Source organism: Arachis hypogaea, chromosome 3, assembly GCF_003086295.3.
Source record: "Arachis hypogaea cultivar Tifrunner chromosome 3, arahy.Tifrunner.gnm2.J5K5, whole genome shotgun sequence".
Lineage (NCBI taxonomy): Eukaryota > Viridiplantae > Streptophyta > Magnoliopsida > Fabales > Fabaceae > Arachis > Arachis hypogaea.
In genome coordinates, this window is record NC_092038.1 from 44,756,055 (window position 1) to 44,780,781 (window position 24,727).

The window sequence follows — 24,727 nt, forward strand, 5'->3', positions numbered from 1 at the left end:
TGTTGGGAGGTCCCAACAATGCTCTGAACATCTGTGAAGCTCCATGAGAGCTCACTGTCAAGCTATTGACATTAAAGAAGCACTTATTGGGAGGCAACCCAATTTTTAATTATCTATATTTCTATTGTTCTTTTATGTTTTATTAGGTTTATGATCATGTGAAGAACAAAACAATTGCAAAAATTAAAAACAGAATCAAAAAGAGTAGAAGAAAAAGCACACCCTGGAGGAAGAGCTGTCTGGCATTTAAACACCAGAAACAAGCATTTGTCTAGCGTTTAACGCCAGAAACAAGCACCAAGCTGGCATTTAATGCCAGAAACAAGCATCAGGCTAGCGTTAAACGCCAGGATTGCATACAAAAGGCGTTTTACATGCCTAAAAGGTGCAGATATGAGAAATCCTTGACACCTCAAGATCTGTGGACCACACAGGATCACCTCAGGATCTGTGGACCCCACAGGATCACCTCAGGATCTATGGACCCCATAGGATCCCACCTACCCCACTTCTCTCTTCTTCACACAGTCCAATAACACTATACCCTTCACCAATCACCTCAATCTCTCTTCCCCATAAACCCCACCTACCTTCAAATTCAAAATCTCTTTCCCACCCAAACCCACCCTAAATGACCAAACCCAAACCCTTCTCCCTCCACTATATAAACCCCTCCATCCTTCTTCATTTTCACACAACATTACCCTCTCTTCTCCCCTTTGGCCGAAACCCACACCTCTCTCCCTCTCCTCCATATCTTCTTCTTCTTCTTCTATTCTTTCTTCTTTTGCTCGAGGGCAAGCAACATTCTAAGTTTGGTGTGGTAAAAGCATAGCTTTTTTGTTTTTCCATAACCATTGATGACACCTAAGGCCAGAGAAACCTCAAGAAAGAAGAAAGGGAAGGCAATTGCTTCACCTCTGAGTCATGGGAGATGGAGAGATTCATCTCAAAAGCCCATCAAGACCACTTCTATGAAGTTGTGACCAAGAAAAAGGTGATCCCTAAGGTCCCTTTTAAGCTCAAAAAGGGCAAATATCCAGAGATCTAACAAGAGATTAGAAGAAGAGGATGAGAAGTTCTCTCCAATCCCATTCAACAAGTCAGAATCTTAATGGTTCAAGAGTTCTATGCAAACGCATGGATCACTAGGAAACCATGATCAAAGCATGAACCCAAACCCAACGAATTAGCTTACACTGGTTTGGGGGAAATGCTTAAATTTCAGTCCGGAGAACGTAAGATTAGTGGTGGACGAAATTGTGATTCATACTTAAATTATTGTCGAAATTGATTCCCAGGTAATGGCCCCAAAAACTTGGTGCTCAATACCATGGTCTGAATATAATTTCACAACTTCGCTCAACTAACCAGCAAGTGTACTAGGTCGTCCAAGTAATAAACCTTACGTGAGTAGGGGTCGATCCCACAGAGACTGTTGGTATGAAGCAAGCTATGGTCATCTTGTAAATCTCAGTCAGGCGGATAATAATTGGTTATGGAATTCTCGAATAATAATAGTAAATATACAGAAAATAAAGATAGAAAAACTTATGTAGATCATTGGTGAGAATTTTAGATAGGCGTATGAAGATGCTATGCTCCTTCTGAATCTCTGCTTTCCTACTGCCTTCATCCAATCCTTCTTACTCCTTTCCATGGCAAGATGTATGTAGGGCATCACCGTTGTCAATGGCTACATCCCATCCTCTCAGTGAAAATGGTCCAAATGCTCTGTCACAACACGGCTAATCATCTATCGGTTCTCGATCATGTCGGAATAGAATCCCTTGATCCTTTTGCGTTTGTCATCACACCCAACAATCACGAGTTTGAAGCTCGTCACAGTCATTCAATCCCGGAATCCTACTCGGAATACCACAGACACGGTTTAGACTTTCTGGATTCTCATGAATGCCGCCATCAATTCTAGCTTATACCACGAAGATTCGGATTAAGGAATCCAATAGATACGCCCCCGGTCTAAGGTAGAACGGAAGTGGTTGTCAGTCACGCGTTCATAGGTGAGAATGATGATGAGTGTCACGGATCATCACATTCATCATGTGGAAGTGCAACGAATATCTTAGAACAGGAATGAACTGAATTGAATAGAAAATAGTAGTAATTGCATTAAAACTTGAGGTACAGCAAAGCTCCACACCTTTAATCTATGGTGTGTAGAAACTCCACCGTTGAAAATACATAAGTGAAGGTCCAGGCATGGCCGAATGGCCAGCCCCTAAAATATGATGTAAAATTCGAATAATAGGAAAAAGAACCCAAGATGTGGTCAAAAGACACTGAATACAATAGTAAAAAGTCCTATTTATACTAGACTAGCTACTAGGGTTTACAGAAATAAGTAATTGATGCATAAATCCACTTCCGGGGCCCACTTAGTGTGTGCTTGGGCTGAGCTTGAGCTTTACACAAGTTGAGGCTTCTTTTGGAGTTGAACGCCAAGTTGTAACGTGTTTTTGGCGTTCAACTCTGGTTCGTGACGTGTTTCTGGCGTTTGACTCCAGAATGCAGCATGGAACTGGCATTGAGCGCCAGTTTACGTCATCTAATCACGAATAAAATATGGACTATTATATATTGCTGAAAAGTTCTGGATGCCTAATTTCCAACGCCATTGAGAGCGCACTATTTGGAGTTCTACTACTCCAAAAAATCCATTTCGAGTGCAGGGAGGTCAGAATCCAACAGCATCGGCAGTCCTTTGTCAGCCTTTTATCAGAGTTTGCTCAAGTCCCTCAATTTCAGCCAGAAATTACCTGAAATCATAGAAAAACACACAAACTCATAGTAAAGTCCAAAAATGTGAATTTAGCATAAAAACTAATGAAAACATCCCTAAAAATAGCTAGATTATACTAAAAACTATCTAAAAACAATTCCAGAAAGCGTATAAATTATCCGCTCATCACAACACCAAACTTAAATTGTTGCTTGTCCCCAAGCAACTGAAAATCAATTAGGATAAAAAGAAGAGAATATACTATAAATCCCAAAATATCAATGAATATTAATTCTAATTAGATGAGCGGGACTTGTAGCTATTTTCTTCTAAACAGTTTTGACATCTCACTTTCTCCTTTGAAGTTTAGAATGATTGGCATCTATAGGAACTTAGAATTTTAGATAGTGTTATTGATTCTCCTAGTTAAGTTTGTTAATTCTTGAACACAGCTACTTTTATGAGTCTTGGCCGTGGCCCTAAGCACTTTGTTTTCCAGTATTACCACTGGATACATAAATGCCACAGACACATGACTGGGTGAACCTTTTCAGATTGTGACTCAGCTTTGCTAAAGTCCCCAGTTAGAGGTGTCCAGAGCTCTTAAGCACACTCTTTTTGCTTTGGATCATGACTTTAACCACTCAGTCTCAAGTTTTTCACTTGGACCTGCATGCACAAGCACATGGTTAGGGACAGCTTGATTTAGCCGCTTAGGCCTGGATTTTATTTCCTTGGGCCCTCCTATCCATTGATGCTCAAAGCCTTGGATCCTTTTTACCCTTGCCTTTTGGATTTAAGTGCTATTGGCTTTTTCTGCTTGCTTTTTCTTTTTCTTTCTATTTTTTTTCTTTTTTTCACAAGCTTTTGCTTTCTCACTGCATTTTCTTGCTTCAAGAATCAATTTTCATGATTTTTCAGATTGTCAATAACATTTTCTTTGTTCATCATTCTTTCAAGAGCCAACAATTTTAACATTCATAAATAGTAATATCAAAATTATGCACTGTTCAAGCATTCATTCAGAAAACAAAAAGTATTGTCACCACATCAATATAATTAAACTAAATTCAAGGATAAATTCGAAACTCATGTACTTCTTATTCTTTTTGTATTAAAACATTTTTCATTTAAGAGAGATGAAGGATTTATGGATTTATTCATAGCCTTAAGACATAGTTACTAAATACTAATGATCATGTAGGAAAGACACAAACATAAATAAACTTTAAGCATAAAAATCGAAAACAGCAAATAAATAGACAAGGAGATTAAGGAATGAGTCCACCTTAGTGTGGGTGGCATCTTCCTCTTGAAGAACCAAAGGTGCTCTTGAGCTTCTCTATGTCTCTTCCATGCCTCTGTTGCTTGATCCCTAGTAATTTTGGTACTCCTATCCTTATTTGCTCCCATTATTGTGTGGAGGAGAATGTATTCCCTGAGGTATCTCAGGGATTTCTTGATGAGGGCATTCCTCATGCTCTTGTTGAGGTCCATGAGTGGGCTCTCTTGATGTGCAGTCAAATGTTCTACTACTGAGCTATGGACCATTGAGATGAATCTCTCCATCTCCAATGACTCGGAGGTGAAATTTTTTTTTTGTCTTCCCTTTTCTCTCTTCTTTTTTTTTGAGGTTTCTCTGGCCTTAGGTGCCATCCATGGTTATGGAAAAACAAAAAAGCTATGCTTTTATCACACCAAACTTAGAATATTGCTCACCCTCGAGCAAAGAAGAAAGAATGGAGGGAGAAGAAGATATGGAGGAGAGGGAGAGATGTGTATGTTTCGGCCATATGGGTGGGATTGGGTGGGGAAGAGATGGATGGAGGTGATTGGTGAAGAAGAGAGAAGGTGAGTTGAGGTAGGTGGGGATTCTGTGGGGTCCATAGATTCTGAGATGATCCTGTGGGGTCCACAGATCCTAAGGTGTCAAGGATTTACATCCCTGCACTAATGAGGCGTGTAAAACGCCCTCTGCATGCAATCCTGGCATTTAATGCCAGATTGATGCTTGTTTCTGGCGTTAAACGCCAGCTCTAAGCTTATTCTGGGCGTTCAATGCTGACAAACCCCATTTTGACGGTTTATCTTGTATTGATTTTTGGGGATTTTATAACCTTTTACCCACATTTATTCAATGAAATAGCATGGTTTTATAACTTCTCCTTTAATTGTGCTTAAGAGTGAAAACATGCTTTTTAGGTCTTAAAATGAATAAATTTAATTCACCTTGATTCCATTAGATGCCTTGATATGTTTGTTAAGTGATTTAAGGTTTAGGAGGCAAAGATTGGATCAAGGGAATGAAGAAAGAAGCATGAAAAGTTGGAGAACTCATGAAGAAATGAAAGAACCGGAAAGCTGTCAAGCCGACCTCTTCGCACTTAAACGACCATAACTTGAGCTATAGAGGTCTAAATGATACGGTTCCAGTTGGGTTAGAAAGCTAACATCCAGGGCTTTGAAACGATATAAGATTTGCCATAGTTGCTACAAGTATGGTGGCGCGCACGCGCATAGTACGCGCACGCGCCGTTGCTGCCACCTAGTCCACTTGAAGCAAAACATGGCCAGCGATTTTAGAAGCCTTGTGGGCCCAATCCAACTCATTTCTGATGCTATTTAACTCAAGGAGTGAAGAGGGAAACACATGTTAGTAACCATTAGTCATAGTTTAGTTTAGAAGTAGTTTCTAGAGAGAGAAGCTCTCACTTCTCTCTAGAATTAGGATTAGGATTAGGATTAGTTCTTAGATCTAGGTTTTAATCTTTGCTTTCTTCTACCTCTACATCTCAATTCCTTGTTGTTAGATTCATTCTTCTTCCATCCCCTTATTGTAATTTCCTTTATGTTGTTCTTACATTTTGTTGTAGATCTAGTATTGTTCCTTCCATTTTCTTTCAATTCAATAAGAGGTAATTCACAATAATTGTTCTTCTTTACTTTTCTATTGTTGATCTCTTGTTTTTGTAGTTGTAGATTCCTTTAATTCTTGCATTTAATAATGTTCACTTCTATTGCACTTTATGTGTTTGTTGAAATGTCTCTTTTAGTTTTAGTGTAGATTTTGTTCCTCTTGGCCTAGGTAGAGTAATTAGTGACACTTGAGTTATCTAATTCCCTTGTTGATTGATAATTGGAGAGATTGCTAATTGGTTTGGAGTGCACTAAAGCTAGTCTTTCCTTGGGAGTTGGCTAGGACTTGTGGCTCAAGTCAATTCATCCACTTGACTTTCCTTTCTTTAGTAAGGGTTAACTAAGTGGTAGCAATGAACAATTCTCATCACAATTGAGAAGGATAACTAGGATAGAACTTCTAGTTCTCATATCTTGCCAAGAGCTTTGTTAGTTGTTAGTTTATTTTCTTTGCCATTTATATTTCTTGTCCAAAATCTTAAAAACCCCAAATATGATTCACAACCAATAACAAGACACTTTATTGTAATTCCTAGGGAGAACGACCCGAGGTTTAAATACTTTGGTTTATAAAATTAGGGGTTTGTTACTTGTGACAAACAATCTTTTGTATGAAAGGATTTTTTATTGGTTTAGAAACTATACTTGCAACGAGACTTCAATAGTGAAATTCTATACCGTCAAAAATCTATTCGTCAAATGCCCATCTGCATCATGTTTCTGGCGTTGAACGCCAGTTCCATGCTTGTTTCTGGCGTTGAACGCCAGCCAGATGTTCCTTACTGGCGTTTAAATGCCAGTAAGTCCTTCCTCCATGGTGTGATTTTTCTTCTGCTATTTTTGATTCTGTTTTTAATTTTAGTATTTTTTCGTGACTCTACATGATCATGAACCTAATAAAACATTAAAGAACAATAAAAGAAAAATAAAATTATATAAATAAAAATTGGGTTGCCTCCCAATAAGCGCTTCTTTAATGTCAATAGCTTGACAGTGGGCTCTTATGGAGCCACACAGGTTATCAGGTCAATGTTGTAGACTCCCAACACCAAACTTAGAGTTTGGATATGGGGAGTCAACACCAAACTTAGAGTTTGGCTGTGGCCTCCTAACACCAAACTTAGAGCTTGATTGTGGGGGCTTTGTTTGACTCTGTACTGAGAGAAGCTTTTCATGCTTCCTCTCCATGTATACAGAAGAACACCCTTGAGTCTTAAACACTAGGTAGTTCCCATTCAATTGAAGGACTAATTCTCCTCTGTTAACATCTATCACAGCTCCTGCTGTGGCTAGGAAAGGTCTTCCAAGGATGATGCATTCATCCTCCTCCTTCCTAGTGTCTAAGATTATGAAATCAGCAGGGATGTAAAGGCCTTCAACCTTTACTAACACGTCCTCTACCAATCCATAAGCTTGTCTTACTGACTTGTCTGCCAATTATAATGAAAATATGGCAGGCTGTACCTCAATAATTCCCAACTTCTCCATTACAGAGAGTGGCATAAGATTTATGCCTGACCCTAGGTCACACAGAGCCTTTTCAAAGGTCATGGTGCCTATGGTGCAGAGTATTAAGAATTTTCCAGGATCTTGTCTCTTTTGAGGTAAAATTTGCTCAACCCATGTATCTAGTTCACTAATGAGCAAGGGAGGTTCACCTTCCCAAGTCTCATTACCAAACAACTTGGCATTCAGCTTCATGATGGCTCCTAGATATTGAGCAACTTGCTCTCCAGTTACATCTTCATCCTCTTCAGAGAAAGAATAGTTCTCAGAGCTCATGAATGGTAGAAGGAGGTTTAGTGGAATCTCTATGGTCTCTATATGAGCCTCAGATTCCTTTGGGTCCTCAATAGGGAACTCATTCTTGCTTGAGAGACGTCCCATGAGGTCTTCCTCATTGGGATTCACGTCCTCTCCTTCCTCTCTAGATTCGGCCATGTTGATTATATCAATGGCCTTGCACTCTCTTTTTGGATTCTCTTCAGTATTACTTGGGAGAGTACTAGGAGGAGTTTTAGTGACTTTCTTACTCAGCTGGCCCACTTGTGCCTCCAAATTTCTAATGGAGGACCTTGTTTCACTCACGAAACTTAAAGTGGCCTTAGACAGATCAGAGACTAAGTTTGCTAAGTTAGAGGTGCTCTGTTCAGAATTTTTTTTCTGTTGCTGAGAAGATGATGGATAAGGCTTGATATTGCTGAACCTATTTCTTCCACCATTATTAAACCTTGTTGAGGCTTTTGTTGATCATTCCATGAGAAATTTAGATGATTTCTCCATGATAAATTATAGGTGTTTCCATAAGGTTCACCCATATCATTTACCTCTGCTATTGCAGGGTTCTCAAGATCATAAGCTTCTTCTTCAGAAGATGCCTCTTTAGTACTGTTGGATGCATTTTGCCATCCATTCAGACTTTGAGAAATCATGTTGACTTGCTGAGTCAACATTTTATTCTGAGCCAATATGGCATTCAGAGCATCAATTTCAAGAACTCCCTTCCTTTGAGGCGTTCCAATATTCACGGAATTCCTCTCAGAAGTGTACATGATTTGGTTATTTGCAACCATGTCAATAAGTTCTTGAGCTTCTGCAGGCGTTTTCTTTAGGTGAATGGATCCACCTGCAGAATGGTCCAGTGACATTTTAGAGAACTCAGATAGACCATAATAGAATATATCTATCATAGTCCATTCTAAAAATATGTCAGAAGGACATCTTTTGGTCATCTGCTTGTATCTTTCCCAAGCTTCATAGAGAGATTCACCATCTTTTTGTTTGAAGGTCTGAACATCCACTCTAAGCTTGCTCAGCTTTTGAGGAAGAAAGAACTTAGCCAAGAAGGCCGTGACCAGCTTATTCCAGGAATCCAAGTTATCTTTAGGTTGAGAGTCCAACCATCTTCTAGCTCTGTCTCTTACAACAAAAGGGAAAAGCATGAGCCAGTAGACTTCAAGATCTACTCCATTAGTCTTAACAGTCTCACAGATCTGCAAGAACTCAGTCAAGAACTGGTAGGGATCTTCAAATGGAAGTCCATGAAACTTGCAATTCTATTGCATTAGAGCAACTAATTGAGGTTTCAGCTCAAAATTGTTTACTCCAATGGCAGGAATTGAGATGCTTCTTCCATCAAACTTGGACGTAGGTGTAGTATAATCACCAAGCATCCTTCTTGCATTACTATTGTTGGGTTCGGCTGCCATCTCCTTTTCTTGTTCGAAAATTTCAGCAAGGTTGTCTCTGGATTGTTGTAATTTAGCTTCTCTTAGTTTCCTCTTCAGAGTCCTTTCAGGTTCTAGATCAGCTTCAACAAGAATGCATTTTTCCTTGTTCCTGCTCATATGAGAAAGAAGAGAACAGAAAAGGAAGAGGAATCCTCTATGTCATAGTATAGAGATTCCTTTATGTTAGTAGAAGAAGAAGGGAATAAAGAAAGGAGAATCAAAACACAAGGGTAAGGATAGTGCCAGATTCTTGACATGAAGAGAAGTGTTAGTAGATAAATAAATACATAGAATAAGATGAGAGACATAAGTTTTCAAAAATAATTTTGAAAAGGAGTCAATGATTTTCAAAAATTAAGAGGGAAATAAAATTTAAATTTAAATTTAAAACAATTAATTAAAAATAGAATTTTTAAAAAAGAGGGAGGTATTTTCGAAAATTAGAGAGGGAAGAGTAGTTAGGTGGTTTTGAAAAATATAAGAAACAAACAAAAAGTCAAATAGTTATTTGAAAAAGATTTGAAAATTAATTTTGAAAAGATAAGAAGATAAGAAGTTAGAAAAGATATTTTAAAATCAAATTTTTAAAAAGATAAAATTTTTGAAAGAGATATGATATAAAGATATGATTAAAAAGATATGGTTGGAAAAGATTTAATTTTTAAAATTAAAATTAATTACTTGACTAACAAGAAACTAAAAGATATGATTCTAAAATTTAAAGATTGAACCTTTCTTAACAAGAAAGTAACAAACTTCAAATTTTTGAATCAATCACATTAATTGTTAGCATAATTTTCGAAAATAAAGATAAAATTAAGAAAAAGATTTTTGAAAAATATTTTAAAGAATTTTCGAAAATTAATAAGAAAAATGAAAAAGATTTGATTTTTAAAAAAGTTTTGAAAAAGATAAGATTTTTAAAATTGAAAATTTGACTTGACTTACAAGAAATAACTAATTTTTAAAAATTTTTGACTAAGTCAACCCAAATTTTCGAAATTTTGAGAGAAAAAAGGAAAATATATTTTTTTATTGTTGAATTTTCAATTATGAGAGAGAAAAACATAAAAAATGACTCACAACATGAAAATTATGAATCAAAACACATGATGCATGCAAGAATACTATGAATGTCAAGATGAACACCAATAACACTTTGAAGATCATGATGAACACCAAGAACATATTCTTGAAAAATTTTTGATGCAAAGAAAACATGCAAGACACCAAACTTAGAAATTTGCAATGCTTAGACACTATGAATGCACAAATGCATATGAAAAACAACAAAGAACACAAAACAAGAAACTATCAAGATCAAACAAGTAGACTTACCAAGAACAACTTGAAGATCATGAGAACACTATGAATGCATGAATTTTTTTAAAAAAATTCAACAATATGAATATGCAGTTGACACCAAACTTAAAACATGACACAAGATTCAAACAAGAAACACAAAAATATTTTTTATTTTTATAATTTTATTATTTTTTTGTATTTTATTTTATATTTTTCGAAAAACATATAGGAAAAAGGAAGTAATGAATTCAAAGTCCTCAATCAAAATTTCAAGAATCATACCAGGTTAGTCTAAAGCTTGATGGCCAGCCAAGCTTCAGCATACTATTTTGAAACTCTAGAATTCATTCTTAAAAACTCTGAAGGATTTTTCAAAAATAGAGGGAGAAAATTTAAAAGATTTTTGAAAAAAAAAATTTTGAAAATAAATGAAAAGAAAATTACCTAATCTGAGCAATAAGATGAACCGTCAGTTGTCCATACTCGAACAATCCCCGGCAACGGCGCCAAAAACTTGGTGCTGTTGCCGGATCAGAAAAACTTGGCGCTGTTGTTGCACGTAATTGTGATTCAAATAATCCCCGGCAACAGCACCAAAAACTTGGTGGACGAAATTGTGATTCATACTTAAATTGTTGTTCGAAATTGATTCCCAGGTAATGGCCCCAAAAACTTGGTGCTCAATACCATGGTCTAAACATAATATCACAACTTCGCTCAACTAACCAGCAAGTGTACTAGGTCGTCCAAGTAATAAACCTTACGTGAGTAAGGGTCGATCCCACAGAGATTGTTGGTATGAAGCAAGCTATGGTCATCTTGTAAATCTCAGTCAGGCGGATAATAATTGGTTATGGAGTTTTCGAATAATAATAGTAAATAAACAAAAAATAAAGATAGAAAAACTTATGTAGATCATTGGTGAGAATTTCAGATAGGCGTATGAAGATGCTATGCTCCTTCTGAATCTCTGCTTTCCTACTGCCTTCATCCAATCCTTCTTACTCCTTTCCGTGGCAAGCTGTATGTAGGGCATCACCATTGTCAATGGCTACATCCCATCCTCTCAGTTAAAATGGTCCAAATGCTCTGTCACAGCACGGCTAATCATCTGTCGGTTCTCGATCATGTCAGAATAGAATCCCTTGATCCTTTTTGTGTTTGTCATCACGCCCAACAATCGCGAGTTTGAAGCTCGTCACAGTCATTCAATCCCGGAATCCTACTCAGAATACCACAGACAAGGTATAGACTTTCCGGATTGTCATGAATGCCGCCATCAATTCTAGCTTATACCATGAAGATTCGGATTAAGGAATCCAATAGATACGCGCCCGGTCTAAGGTAGAACGGAAGTGGTTGTCAGTCATGCGTTCATAGGTGAGAATGATTATGAGTGTCACGGATCATCACATTCATCATGTGGAAGTGCAACGAATATCTTAGAACAGGAATAAACTGAATTGAATAAAAATAGTAGTAATTGCATTAAAACTTGAGGTACAGCAGAGCTCCACACCCTTAATCTATGGTGTGTAGAAACTCCATCGTTGAAAATACATAAGTGAAGGTCCAGGCATGGCCGAATGGCCAGCCCCCAAAATATGATGTGAAATTCAAATAATAGGAAAAAAGACCCAAGATGTGGTCAAAAGACACTGAATACAATAGTAAAAATCCTATTTATACTAGACTAGCTACTAGGGTTTACAGAAGTAAGTAATTGATGCAAAAATCCACTTTCGGGGCCCACTTGGTGTGTGCTTGGGCTGAGCTTGAACTTTACACGAGCTGAGGCTTCTTTTGAAGTTGAACGCTAAGTTATAACGTGTTTTTGGCGTTCAACTCTGGTTCGAGACGTGTTTCTGGCATTTGACTCCAGAATGCAGCATGGAACTGGCATTGAGCGCCAGTTTACGTCGTCTAATCACGAATAAAGTATGGACTATTATATATTGCTGGAAATTTCTGGATGTCTACTTTCCAACGCCGTTGAGAGCGTGCCATTTGGAGTTTTGTAGATCCGTAAAATCCATTTCGAGTGCAGGGAGGTCAGAATCCAACAGCATCAGTAGTCCTTTGTCAGCCTTTTATCAGAGTCTTGCTCAGGTCCCTCAATTTCAGCCAGAAATTACCTGAAATCACAGAAAAACACGCAAACTCATAGTAAAGTCCAGAAATGTGAATTTAGCATAAAAACTAATGAAAACATCCCTAAAAATAGCTAGATTACACTAAAAACTATCTAAAAAACAATGCCAAAAAGCGTATAAATTATCCGCTCATCAGTTAGCGTTCAACTTGCCTATGATGTAAGAAGAGGCACGCCCCTACACTAGAAGGGTCAACTTTGATCAAAGGTTGGACCAAGTCCTCATGGACATATGTGTGGAAGGAGCTCAATGGAAAAGAGACTCAAAAGGCACGCCGGTTCAATTGAGAAGACTGAACCTTAAGCCTGTGGCTAGAGGATGGTTGGAGTTCATCCAACGCTCCATCATTCCCACTAGCAACCGATCCAAAGTAACTGTGGATCAGGCCATCATGATCCATAGCATCATGATTGGAGAGGAAGTAGAAGTTCATGAAGTCATATCTCTAGAACTCTACAAAGTAGCCAAAAAGCCCTCCACCTTGGCAAGGCTAGCTTTTCCTCATCTCATTTGTCATCTATGCAACTTAGCTTGAGTTGTCATAGAAGGAGACATCCTCATTGAAGAGGACAAGCCCATCACTAAGAAGAGGATAGAGCAAACAAGAGAGAACATTCATGGATCTCAAGAGACGCATGAAGAAGCTCATCATCAAGAAATCCCTGAGATGCCTCAAGGGATGCATTTTCCTCCAAATAACTATTGGGAACAACTCAACACTTCTCTAGAAGGATTGAGTCATAACATGAACCAATTAAGGGTGGAACACCAAGAGCACTCCATCATTCTCAATGAGATTAGAGAAGATCAAAGTGCTATGAAGGAGGAGCAACAAAGGCAAGGAAGAGACATAGAGGAGCTCAAGAACACCATTGGTCCTTCAAGAAGAAGGCGCCACCCTCACTAAGGTGGACTCATTCCTTAACTTCCTTGTTCTTATCTCTCTGTTTTTCAGTTTTATGCTATATGTTTGTCTATGTTTTGAGTCAGTACTACATGATCATTAGTATTTAGTAACTATGTCTTAAGGCTATGAATAATTCCATGAATCCTTCACCTTTCTTAAATGAAAAATGTTTCTAATACAAAAGAACAATAAGTACATGAGTGGTGCACGAAATCACAATCACACTTTTGTAATTTCGCACAACTAACTAGCAAGTGCACTGGGTCGTCCAAGTAATACCTTACGTGAGTAAGGGTCGATCCCACGAAGATTTTCGGCTTGAAGCAAGCTATGGTTATCTTGTAACTCTTAGTAAGGATATCAATAATTCTCAGATTTAATTGTAAAAAGTAAAAGAACATGAAATAAATACTTGTTTTGCAGTAATGGAGAACAGGTTGAGGTTTTGGAGATGCTCTATCTTCTGAATCTCTGCTTTCTTACTGTCTTTTTCTTCATGCACGCAAGGCTCCTTCCATGGCAAGCTGTATGTTGGGTTTCACTGTTGTCAATGGCTACCTCCTGTCCTCTCAGTGAAAATGTTCAACGCATGCTGTCACCGCATGGCTAATCATCTGTCGGTTCTCGATCATGTTGGAATAGGATCCATTGATCCTTTTGCATCTGTCACTACGCCCAACACTCGCGAGTTTGAAGCTCATCACAGCCATTCAATCCCTGAATCCTACTCGGAATACCACAGACAAGGTTTAGACTTTCCAGATTCTCAAGAATGGCCGCCAATGGATTCTAGCTTATACCACGAAGATTCTGATTAAGGAATCCAAGAGATACACACTCAATCGAAGGTAGAACGGAGGTGGTTGTCAGGCATATGTTCATAGGTGAGAATGGTGATGAGTGTCACGGATCATCACATTCATCAGGTTGAAGAACAAGTGGTATCTTAGAATAGAAGCAAGCGTGATTGAATGAAAAACAGTAGTAATTGCATTAATTCATCAAGACACAGCAGAGCTCCTCACCCCCAACCATGGGGTTTAGAGACTCATGCCATAGAAGATACAATATGAAATGTGTAAAGTGTCATGAGGTCCAGATACAATAGCAAAAAGTCTTATTTATAGTGAACTAGTGACCTAGGGTTTACAAGAATGAGTAAATGACGTAAAAATGCACTTCTGGGGTCCACTTGGTGTGTGCTTGGGCTGAGCATTGAAGCTTTCATGTGTAGAGACTTTTCTTGGAGTTAAACGCCAGCTATTGTGCCAGTTTGGGCGTTTGACTCCAACTTTTGTGCCAGTTCCGGCATTAAACGCCGGGAATTCTGAAGCTGATTTGGAACGCCGGTTTGGGCCATCAATTCTTGAGCAAAATATGGACTATTATATATTTCTGGAAAGCCCAGGATGTCTACTTTCCAACGCAATTGAGAGCGCGCCAATTGGGCTTCTGTAGCTCCATAAAATCTACTTCGAGTGCAGTGAGGTCAGAATCCAACAGCATCTGCAGTCCTTTTTCAGCCTCTGAATCATATTTTTGCTCAGGTCTCTCAATTTCAGCCAGAAAATACCTGAAATCACAAAAAAATACAAAAACTCATAGTAAAGTCCATAAATGTGATTTTTAATTAAAACTAATAAAAACATAATAAAAACTAACTAAAACATACTAAAAATATATTAAAAACAATGCCAAAAAGCGTATAAATTATCCGCTCATCAATGAATTTCAAATTCATCCTTGAAATTAGTTTAATTATATTGATGTGGTGACAATACCTTTTGTTTTCTGAATGACTGCTTAAACAGTGCATATTTTTTATCTTGTTGTTTATGAATGTTAAAATTGTTGGCTCTTGAAAGAATGATGAACAAAGAGAAATGTTATTGATAATTTGAAAAATCATGAAATTGATTCTTGAAGCAAGAAAAAGCAGTGAAAAAGAAGAAGCTTGCAAAAAAATAAAAAAAGAGAAAAAAAAGTAAGCAGAAAAAGCCAATAGCCCTTAAAACCAAAAGGCAAGGGTAAAAAGGATCCAAGGCTTTGAGCATCAATGGATAGGAGGGCCCAAGGAAATAAAATCCAGGCCTAAGCGGCTAAATCAAGTTGTCCCTAACCATGTGCTTGTGTCATGAAGGTCCAAATAAAAAACTTGAGACTGAGTGGTTAAAGTCGTGATCCAAAGCAAAAAGAGTGTGCTTAAGAGCTCTGGACACCTCTAACTGGGGACTTTAGCAAAGCTGAGTCACAATCTGAAAAAGTTCACCCAGTCATGTGTCTGTGGCATTTATGTATCCAGTGGTAATACTGGAAAACAAAGTGCTTAGGGCTACGGCCAAGACTCATAAAAGTAGCTGTGTTCAAGAATCAACATACTTAACTAGGAGAATCAATAACACTATCTGAACATTGAGTTCCTTTGGATGCCAATCATTCTAAACTTCTAAGGATAAAGTGAGATGCCAAAATTGTTCAGAAGTAAAAAGCTACAAGTCCTGCTCATCTAATTAGAACAAATATTCATTGATATTTTGGGATTTATAGTATATTCTCTTCTTTTTATTCTATTTGAATTTCAGTTGCTTGGGGACAAGCAACAATTTAGGTTCGGTGTTGTGATGAGCGGATAATTTATACGCTTTTTGGCATTGTTTTTAGGTAGTTTTTAGTAGGATCGAGCTACTTTTAGGGATGTTTTTATTAGTTTTTATGCAAAATTCACATTTCTGGACTTTACTATGAGTATTTGTGTTTTTCTGTGATTTCAGGTATTTTCTGGCTGAAATTGAGGGACCTGAGCAAAAATCTGATAGGAGGCTGAAAAAGGACTACAGATGTTGTTGGATTCTGACCTCCTTACACTCGAAATGGTTTTTCTGGAGCCACAGAACACCAAATGGCACTCTCAATTGCGTTGGAAAGTAGACATCTAGGGCTTTCCAGCAATATATAATAGTCCGTACTTTATTCGAGTTTAGACGACACAAACTGGCGTTGAACGCCAGCTCCATGCTGCATTCTGGAGTAAAATGCCAGAAACACGTCACAAACCAAAGTTAAATGCCAAAAGCACGTTACAACTTGGTGTTTAACCCCAAGAGAAGCCTCTTCACGTGTTAAGCTCAAGCTAAGCCCAAGCACACACCAAAGTGGGCCCCGGAAGTGGATTTCTGCACCTAGACTTATTTCCGTAAACCCTAGTAACTAGTTTAGTATAAGTAGAACTTTTTACTATTGTATTGAGAGTCTTGGTTATCCTGGTTCCCTCTCTGGGGCCGGAACTAATGAACACCTTTATCACTTATGTATTTTCAATGGTGGAGTTTCTACACATCATAGATTAAGGGTGTGGAGCTCTGCTGTTCCTCGAGTATTAATGCAATTACTACTGTTTTCTATTCAATTCATGCTTATTTTTATTCTAAGATATCCATTCGCACCCAAGAACCTGATGAATGTGATGATTATGTGACGCTCATCACCATTCTCACTTATGAACGTGTGCCTGACAACCACTTTCGTTCTACATGCAAATAAGCTTGAATGAATATCTCTTGGATTCCTTAATCAGAATCTTCGTGGTATAAGCTAGAATCCGTTGGCAGCATTCTTGAGGATCCGGAAAGTCTAAACCTTGTCTGTGGTATCCTGAGTAGGATTCAGGGATTGAATGACTGTGACAAGCTTCAAACTCGCGACTGTAGGTCATGGTGACAACGCAAAAGGATAGTAAATCCTATTCTTACATGATCGAGAACCGACAGATGATTAGCCGTGTGGTGACAGCGCACCTGGACCATTTTCACTGAGAGGACGGACGGTAGCCATTGACAACGGTGATCCCCCAACATACAGCTTACCATGGAAAGGAGTAAGAATGATTGGATGAAAGCAGTAGGAAAGCAGAGATTCAGAAGGAACACAGTATCTTCATGCGCTTATCTGAAATTCCCACCAATGAATTACATGAGTATCTCTATCTCTATTTTATGCTTTATTTATCTTTATATTCAAAAACCATTATAACCATTAGAATCCGCCTAACTGAGATTTACAAGATGACCATAGCTTGCTTCATACCAACAATCTCCGTGGGATTGACTCTTACTCACGTAAGGTTTATTACTTGGACGACCCAGTGCACTTGCTGGTTAGTTGTACGAAATTGTGGAAAATGTGTGTGAACCATAGTATTGTGCACCAAGTTTTTGGAGCCATTGCTAGGAATTGTTCGAGTTGTGAAAAGTATGATTCACAATTTTGCCTATCAACTGCAATGATGATGAATGAGCAAGGAGCAGGAGGCGGCGAACGGCGATGATGAGGCGGCGATAGTGAGTGATAGGGCGGTGATTTACGATGTGAATGAAGGAGGAGGCAGTGACCAACGATGAGGCTTGTAAGCACCGAGAGAACCTTGGCATGGCTGGCGAGGTGACGAGGTAGGAGGAAGACGGCTGAGACGCTGTTGTTGGAGAAGAGAAGCAACAGCTATATGCAGAGGAAGAAGGAGATGGCTACTGGGTTGAAGGAGAGCGTTTGAGAATGAATTTGAAGTGAAGAGGCGGCTGCTAGGGTAACATTTGGGCTTTTAACGTAATATATATATATATATATATATATATATATATATATATATATATATATATATATATATATAGGCATTTATGTAATTTTATATTTGTGGGTATTATACGGGTACCCACGGGGCGGGTACCTCTTCCCCTGCCACCGCCCCATTTAATAACCGGATACCCATCCCCGCCACCCGCGGGAAAAAAACGTTCCCCATATCTGCTCCCCGGCGGGTAAATCCCCGCGGATACCCGCCCCGTCGGGGGAAATTGCCATCCCTCGTCTGATCACAAGGTTGTTGCTTGAAAGTGTCTGACAGCGAAAACAACATAAATATCCAATACAAGAACAATATGGAAGCGTTCACAACATAATATGACAGCAACTATAAGCAGGCAAATATTTTAACTAAAGTAACAACAAGAACACACTAATATTTTAACGTGAAAAATCCCTCAATGTGAGGTAAAAATCACGAGTCACCAAGACCAGAAAAATGGCTCCACTATAATCAAATATGAAGTACAAGAAATTAAAGTCTCAAACAAAGCACAAATCGTGTATACAATCAACCAAAATATCAAGGCACCAAAGCTTATAGATGAGAGACAAGAAGATGAAAAATACCAAATAATAGAACTATTGTTCGAAGCAGATTTCTCCCTCTACAGACCTCCAATCAACATCTTCACCCTTTTGAATGAAGAACAAAATGAGATGAAGATTCAGTTCAAATTTTTTGCTGATCCCAAAGTGAACGAATGAGAAACTGTTGTTTGAAGTCTGCTACTCTGCATAAAAACGGGATTTATGTTTTTTTTCTTTTTTCTCTCACTTTGTGGATGCTCTCTCTCTTTCTCACTCTCAATGACCCCAAAAAATCTTATTAGAATAGTGACACAAGGAGACACCTCAAAAAATTGGGCTTGGGCCTCACAAAGAAGAGAAAAAAGCTCAATAATCTCCCCCTTCTCGACTAGGTGGAGGCCCTCGCCATCCCAACTATCAAACAACATGTTTCAAGCTTATCTCATGGCAATGCTTTTGTCATCATATCATCACCATTATCATCAGTGTGAACTTTCTCAAATTCTAACAACTTGGAATTCAACACATCTTGTATCTAGTGATGCCTAACATCAATATGTTTAAATCTTGTAGGAAAAGTAGAATTCTTAGCAAGATAAATAGCATTTTGACCATCACACAACAAATACATAATGGTCTTGTTTGAAACCAAACTCTCGAAGAAACTTCTTCGTCCACAATAACTCTTTACATGCTTCAGTTGCTATAATAAACTCTGCCCTATGGTAAAAAGTGCAACACACTTCTATAGCCTTAACTGTCATAAAATAGCTCCTCCTGCAAACTTGACCAAATAACCTAAAGTAGACTTTTGAGAATCAACATCTCCTGCCATGTCTGCATTAGTAAAGCCAACTAGCAAACGCTTCTCACTACCAAAACTCCAACTCAAGTTAGTTGTACATTTGAGATATCTCATAGTCCTTTTAACATCATCTAAATATTCTTTACCTGGATTAGAGAGGAAACGATTCACAGCACCAACTACATAAGTAATGTCTGGTCTAGTACACACCATAGCATACATCAAGCTTCCAAAAGCTAAGGCATAAGGAATTTCATCCATTGCTTGTTTCTCCTCATCAGTGGTTGGACACTGCTCAACTTAAATAAAGGAGAAAAAAAAACTAGCAACGCATCCGGCAATTGTTATAACATTAATTGTGATCCTAGTCTTGTTTCTAATTTGGGTTTTACTAGGTTTGGTTCTGTTATTAGAGACTTTGATGGTTATTCAATCTCCAAGCTGTTTGGATAGTATTTCTCTTTGAAGTATATATTTAGAGGTGAACTGTTTGTAGTTTGGAGAAAATTTGTTTTAGTCTAACAATATAGTATTAAAGAGATTGTCTGTTACTAATTGTTTAGATAACTTCTTCTTCAAGATCTCAGTGTTTTAAATAAGTCTGAAGTCATTGATTTTGTTACTAAAATCTAATAGCTTGCCCTTTAGTAATGGGTTGTTCAGTTGTATTGGATTTTGCACAAAGCTAATATAGCTGGAGATTGATTAGCTAGATATGGGGTTAAAAGTACTCTTAATCATGTGATTTCGTCAGTTCCTAATGAAGACCTTCCGCAAATCTTTGTTCTAATGTTAGGATAGGTGGTTAAGTTTTGTTTTGATTTCTTTTCTCTTGTAGAATGTCTTGACACCAAAAAAATTGTTATATACTTTGAGTTTAACAACTAGCTCACTTGAGACTTAGGTTGCGTTTGGAAGAGAGACTGAGAGATAGAGATTGAAAGATAGAAACTGACAAATTAAATTTATGTATTATGATTGGTGTAAAGTGTACATGATTGAGTAATGTTTTAGTATTTTGTTTGGTTCAAGATAAATATAGAGACTGAAATAATGATAATTACTAAAATATTTTTACTTATTAAAAAAATAAAAACAAAATAAATCTTTTTCATAAAACTCCACAATGGAAACTCACATACAGCTGCCTTCATGTAAAGTTGATATTTAAAAACTATTAGATGATTTGGTAAGTTTAACTAAATCATCATCTAACGATTCTCAACTATCAACTTTACATAAAAATAACTAAATGTGAGTGTTCAACAAACTCCACAACCATCTCCTGAAAGAAACAATATAGGAAACCCTCGTTGTTTCAATATTAATGCGAAATTAAGTACCACAAAAATTATAATGGAGTCTAGCTGAGAATTTGAAACAAAAACCAAAATTAGCACAAGAAATTTAATTAAGAAAAAAAGAACTGAGAAGTGGGAAGTGATGGAAACCTTAGCACGAGAGAAGATGAAGGAGAGGTAATTGTTGAAGTTAAGGAACTAAGAGTAGTGCTAAAGGTGCTGTCAAATCTGAGCCTTGTCAACGGAAGAAGAATGTGAAATCTGCTATTTGGGAAGGTCATAGATCTCCTAAAACCCTTGATCTTGTGGTTGCCACGTGACAGTCACCACCATCATTAACAGAAAAAGGAAAGAAGGAGGAGGGTACGGTGGTGGCATTCGGTGGTGGTGTTTGGTGGAGACTGCGGAAAAGGTAGGAGTGAGAGAGGAAGCTTCGCTGGTTCAGAAGTTGTGGTGATATTGTTAAGATGGAAGACAAAATACGTGGGATAAATTAGAATTTTAAAATTTGAACGAGGATAAATTTAAAAAGAAATGTTATTAAAGTTTCAGCTTTTATTTTTAAAAATTTTAATTTTTTGTATTCTTATTTTCTGAAGGAGATACTGAAGAGACTAAAATTTTAAATCTTAGGACTAAAATTTTAATTTTAATTTCTAACAACAAACATAATAATAAATCTCAGCTCTTAGTCTCAGTCCTAATACTCAAAATAAACACAATTTAAAGTATCAAACTTAATTTAGTCTCTCAAAATAAAGATGGTTCAATTTAGTTCACTGAAAAACAAAGTTGAGCCTAACACCTTTAGCGTAATGTTAATTAGTTATTAGGTTGTCACAATAATGATTAACTACACATAATTATTACCTTAATTAAATTGGTGATAAGAAGATCAATTTGATTCATAACTATAAAATTCAAAACCAAACTAATTAATTATTGAATGAAACTCTAGAATCCAAAATTGAGCATTATCTCTATAACTTGAGAGGTCGAAATCTCATATATTTTTTTCTTTTTCATTGTACTCATGTAATTTTTTTTCTTTTATGATAGATCTCTTTTAAGAAAAGAAGAAAGAAGATACACATAAGTTTTACTATTTTAGCCTAGATTTCTTCATTTAACATAATCAATATTAACAGTATTATCATTTTTCTTTTAGGTGTCTACAACAAAATATACCATCTCTCATTCATTAGCATTGAATCTTTATCTTTTATAATTATACATGAAACAAGGTTTGAACACTCGTTTTGTTTACATATATACAAATAACTATAATTAAATTTAAAATTTTAATTAGTCAATTGTGTCAACTTTTTGTTTTTATGATCCCGTCTCATTAAAAAAATAAACACCAATAACAAGATCTCATCTGATGTTGATGACACGGGCACCTGAAGCTCCAATAAAAAAGAATGTATCATAAGTTATCACCTACTGAACTTATAAATGTAGAAAGAAACAATATTAAATGTAAAAGAAATATCTTGCGCCCGTAATTTTATTCGAAAATACATATTAAGATAAAGTTTTATTTCTTGAAATTTTTCAAAAAATTTTAAAAATATTTTTAATATTTAATTTAATTTAATTTTATCTCTATTTTTAACATTTGAAATAAATTTTTAATTTCACTTGTATTGTTTAATTTTTTTTATTTGCTTTATTTCCTTATTTTTGTCATATACAATACACTTATCTCAAGATGTCTTTAACATGTCAGATTTCAATTTTTTTTTTATATATATATAAGAATTTTTCTAAAGTTTGAACTACATTCTCATTTATTCATTTCCATTGTAGAAGTTGGTGTCATTCCATTTGGATTCCATTTAAAATATTTGTTATTTAGATTATTTTTTTATTAGTTTAATATTGATGATAATTAATTATAATAAGAGTATATAAGGAGTACATAAGATTTTCACTTTTTTGTTATTTCATTAATTGGAAATTATCAAAATGAGAAGAACTAATTTTTCTCCCGGTCTCAACTTTCACTCTTCTTCTCTTTTGGTTCATCAAACCATTAACATCACAACTTGAATAGTGACATGAGATTTTCTTCATGGTGCGGTGGACATGAAGAGCAACCAAGTTATGAATCGAATTAAAAAGTTGTAAATTGCCAATAGTTGTCAATGATGTGGTTTCTTTCTTTCCCTTATTTTTCCTTCGACATTTTCTTTTCCCTTTCTTACCTCTTCAAACTCATCCAATAGAGTTTGATGAGAGGCTATTTTGTAAGATTCTTTCTTGGTGAACATAGCTGTTTTGATCAACGAGTTGGAATGAAGAAGAAGATTTGAATCCTTATTACTCTATGATACATTGATTTTTCAAAATGGCAGACATGGTAAACAGATCATCAAGTAGTGATTTTGAAGCAATGCCAATCTCCTCCATCAACTCACAAATCTTCAATCTCAAATTTCGAAGAGCAACATAAGTCCGATTCAAGATCAATCAAACCCTTATTTTCTCTACCCTAAAGAAAATCTAAGTAGTAGAGGTCATGGAGCTATAATGGCATGCTCTCATTGGAACAAGCAAGACTACACAGAAGATGTGTGCTACAAAAAGTATGGGTACTCTTCCATCTCTAGCAACGGCAGTAACAAAATACCACAATCAGTCATGTGATCACCGAGGAGCATGATGATATACTCAGTGACAAACAATCTCAACTCAATTGTCTCTAAGAGAATATTAGAATATCAAGATTTGAGTTTACTCTAGAGCAAAGATTTGCCTTGTTAGGGTTGATCAAAGACAAAAATGTGTAGCAACAACCTCGTAGTACAAACCAAATTTTGACTACCTCTGCTTTAGGTAAAACCATTGTATTACATTTTAATGCAAGAATTATGAGTATTAACACTCTAAAATCTATACTATAAGTCATTGACTACTGTGCAATAGATAATGTGATTTTTTACTCAAAAGATTTTACAAACTTTTAAAATATTGCTCCAATCAATGTGATATTGTCAAATGGGACCAAAACTATCAATACCATCATTGGCATAATCACAGTCTCTAAAAATTTTTTTTTCAAAAATATTTTGTACATTCCTTCTTTTGATTTTAAACTGATCTCTTTGTCAAAATTAACCTCAAACTTACATTGCCAACAGTTAATCGATGATAAGTGTTGTGAGATACAAGATTGATCCACATCAAAGATGATTGGCATTGTTAAGTATAGAGAAGGGTTATATACAATGAGTAGAGAACTAGAATTCTCTCACTTTTCCCTTCCTCTAATAAAGCAAGTTTCATTGGCGGCAACTACAACTACAACTCATCCCACAACACCTTCACACACTGAGCACAACAATATTTGGCATCTTAGATTAGGACACATACCCATGCATAAACTGATTTTACTGAAGAAATATTATCCTTTTATAGATTGTATTGTTTCAAAACTTCCTTGTGACTTATGTTATTTTGCAAAATAAAAGAAATTATCTTTTGATCTTAGTACAACTGAAATAAAAGATTGTTTTGACTTAGTTCATATAGATATCTAGAGTCCTATTTCTGTCCCTTCCAATGAAGAACATAGGTATTTTTTTACTTTAGTGGATAACACACTTGGATTTTTTTATGAAAAGCAAATCTAAGGCATCACAATTGGTTATTAATTTTGTGAATTTTGTCAGAGTACAATTTAAAAAACAAATTAAGTGTATAAGGACTGACAATGGACTAGAATTCACTCTAAAATCCTTTTTGCATCAACTGCATTTCACACCAAATTTCTTGCATAGAAATATCATAGCAAAATGAGATTGTAGAGCAAAAACACCAGCATATTTTAGGTGTTACTAGAGTACTATTGTTTCAATGAGGAATTCTACATTATTTTTAGTAATACGCAGCTGCTCACGCTATTCACCTAATTAATAGGGTGTCCAACAATAAACTAGATAATGCTAGTCCTTATAAGCTTTTGTATGGTAACTTTCTTGACCTTTCATATTTAAGAGTATTTGATTCTCTTGCATATGCCTCTACATTAACAAATTCAAGAACAAAATTAGACTCAAGAGCCAGGAAAACAACTTTTCTCGATTTTAAACTAGGAACAAAGAGTTTTCAACTTGTTGATTTAAAATCAAAGGAAATTTTCATATTTAGAAATGTAACTTTCTATGAAACTCATTTTCCATTTTCACATTCCACT

At 36.4% G+C, this 24,727-nt stretch overlaps 1 long non-coding RNA gene across 1 annotated transcript; it reads right to left on the reverse strand.

Annotated features, from left to right (window-relative positions):
- Positions 1–14,221: 14,221 nt before the first annotated feature.
- Positions 14,222–20,984, reverse strand: LOC140182638 (uncharacterized). Its single transcript, XR_011878613.1, has 2 exons — positions 20,677–20,984; positions 14,222–14,827 (listed from the first exon to the last, which is right to left on the reverse strand). It is a non-coding gene; the product is annotated as an uncharacterized lncRNA (long non-coding RNA).
- Between the last annotated feature and the right edge of the window lie 3,743 nt (positions 20,985–24,727).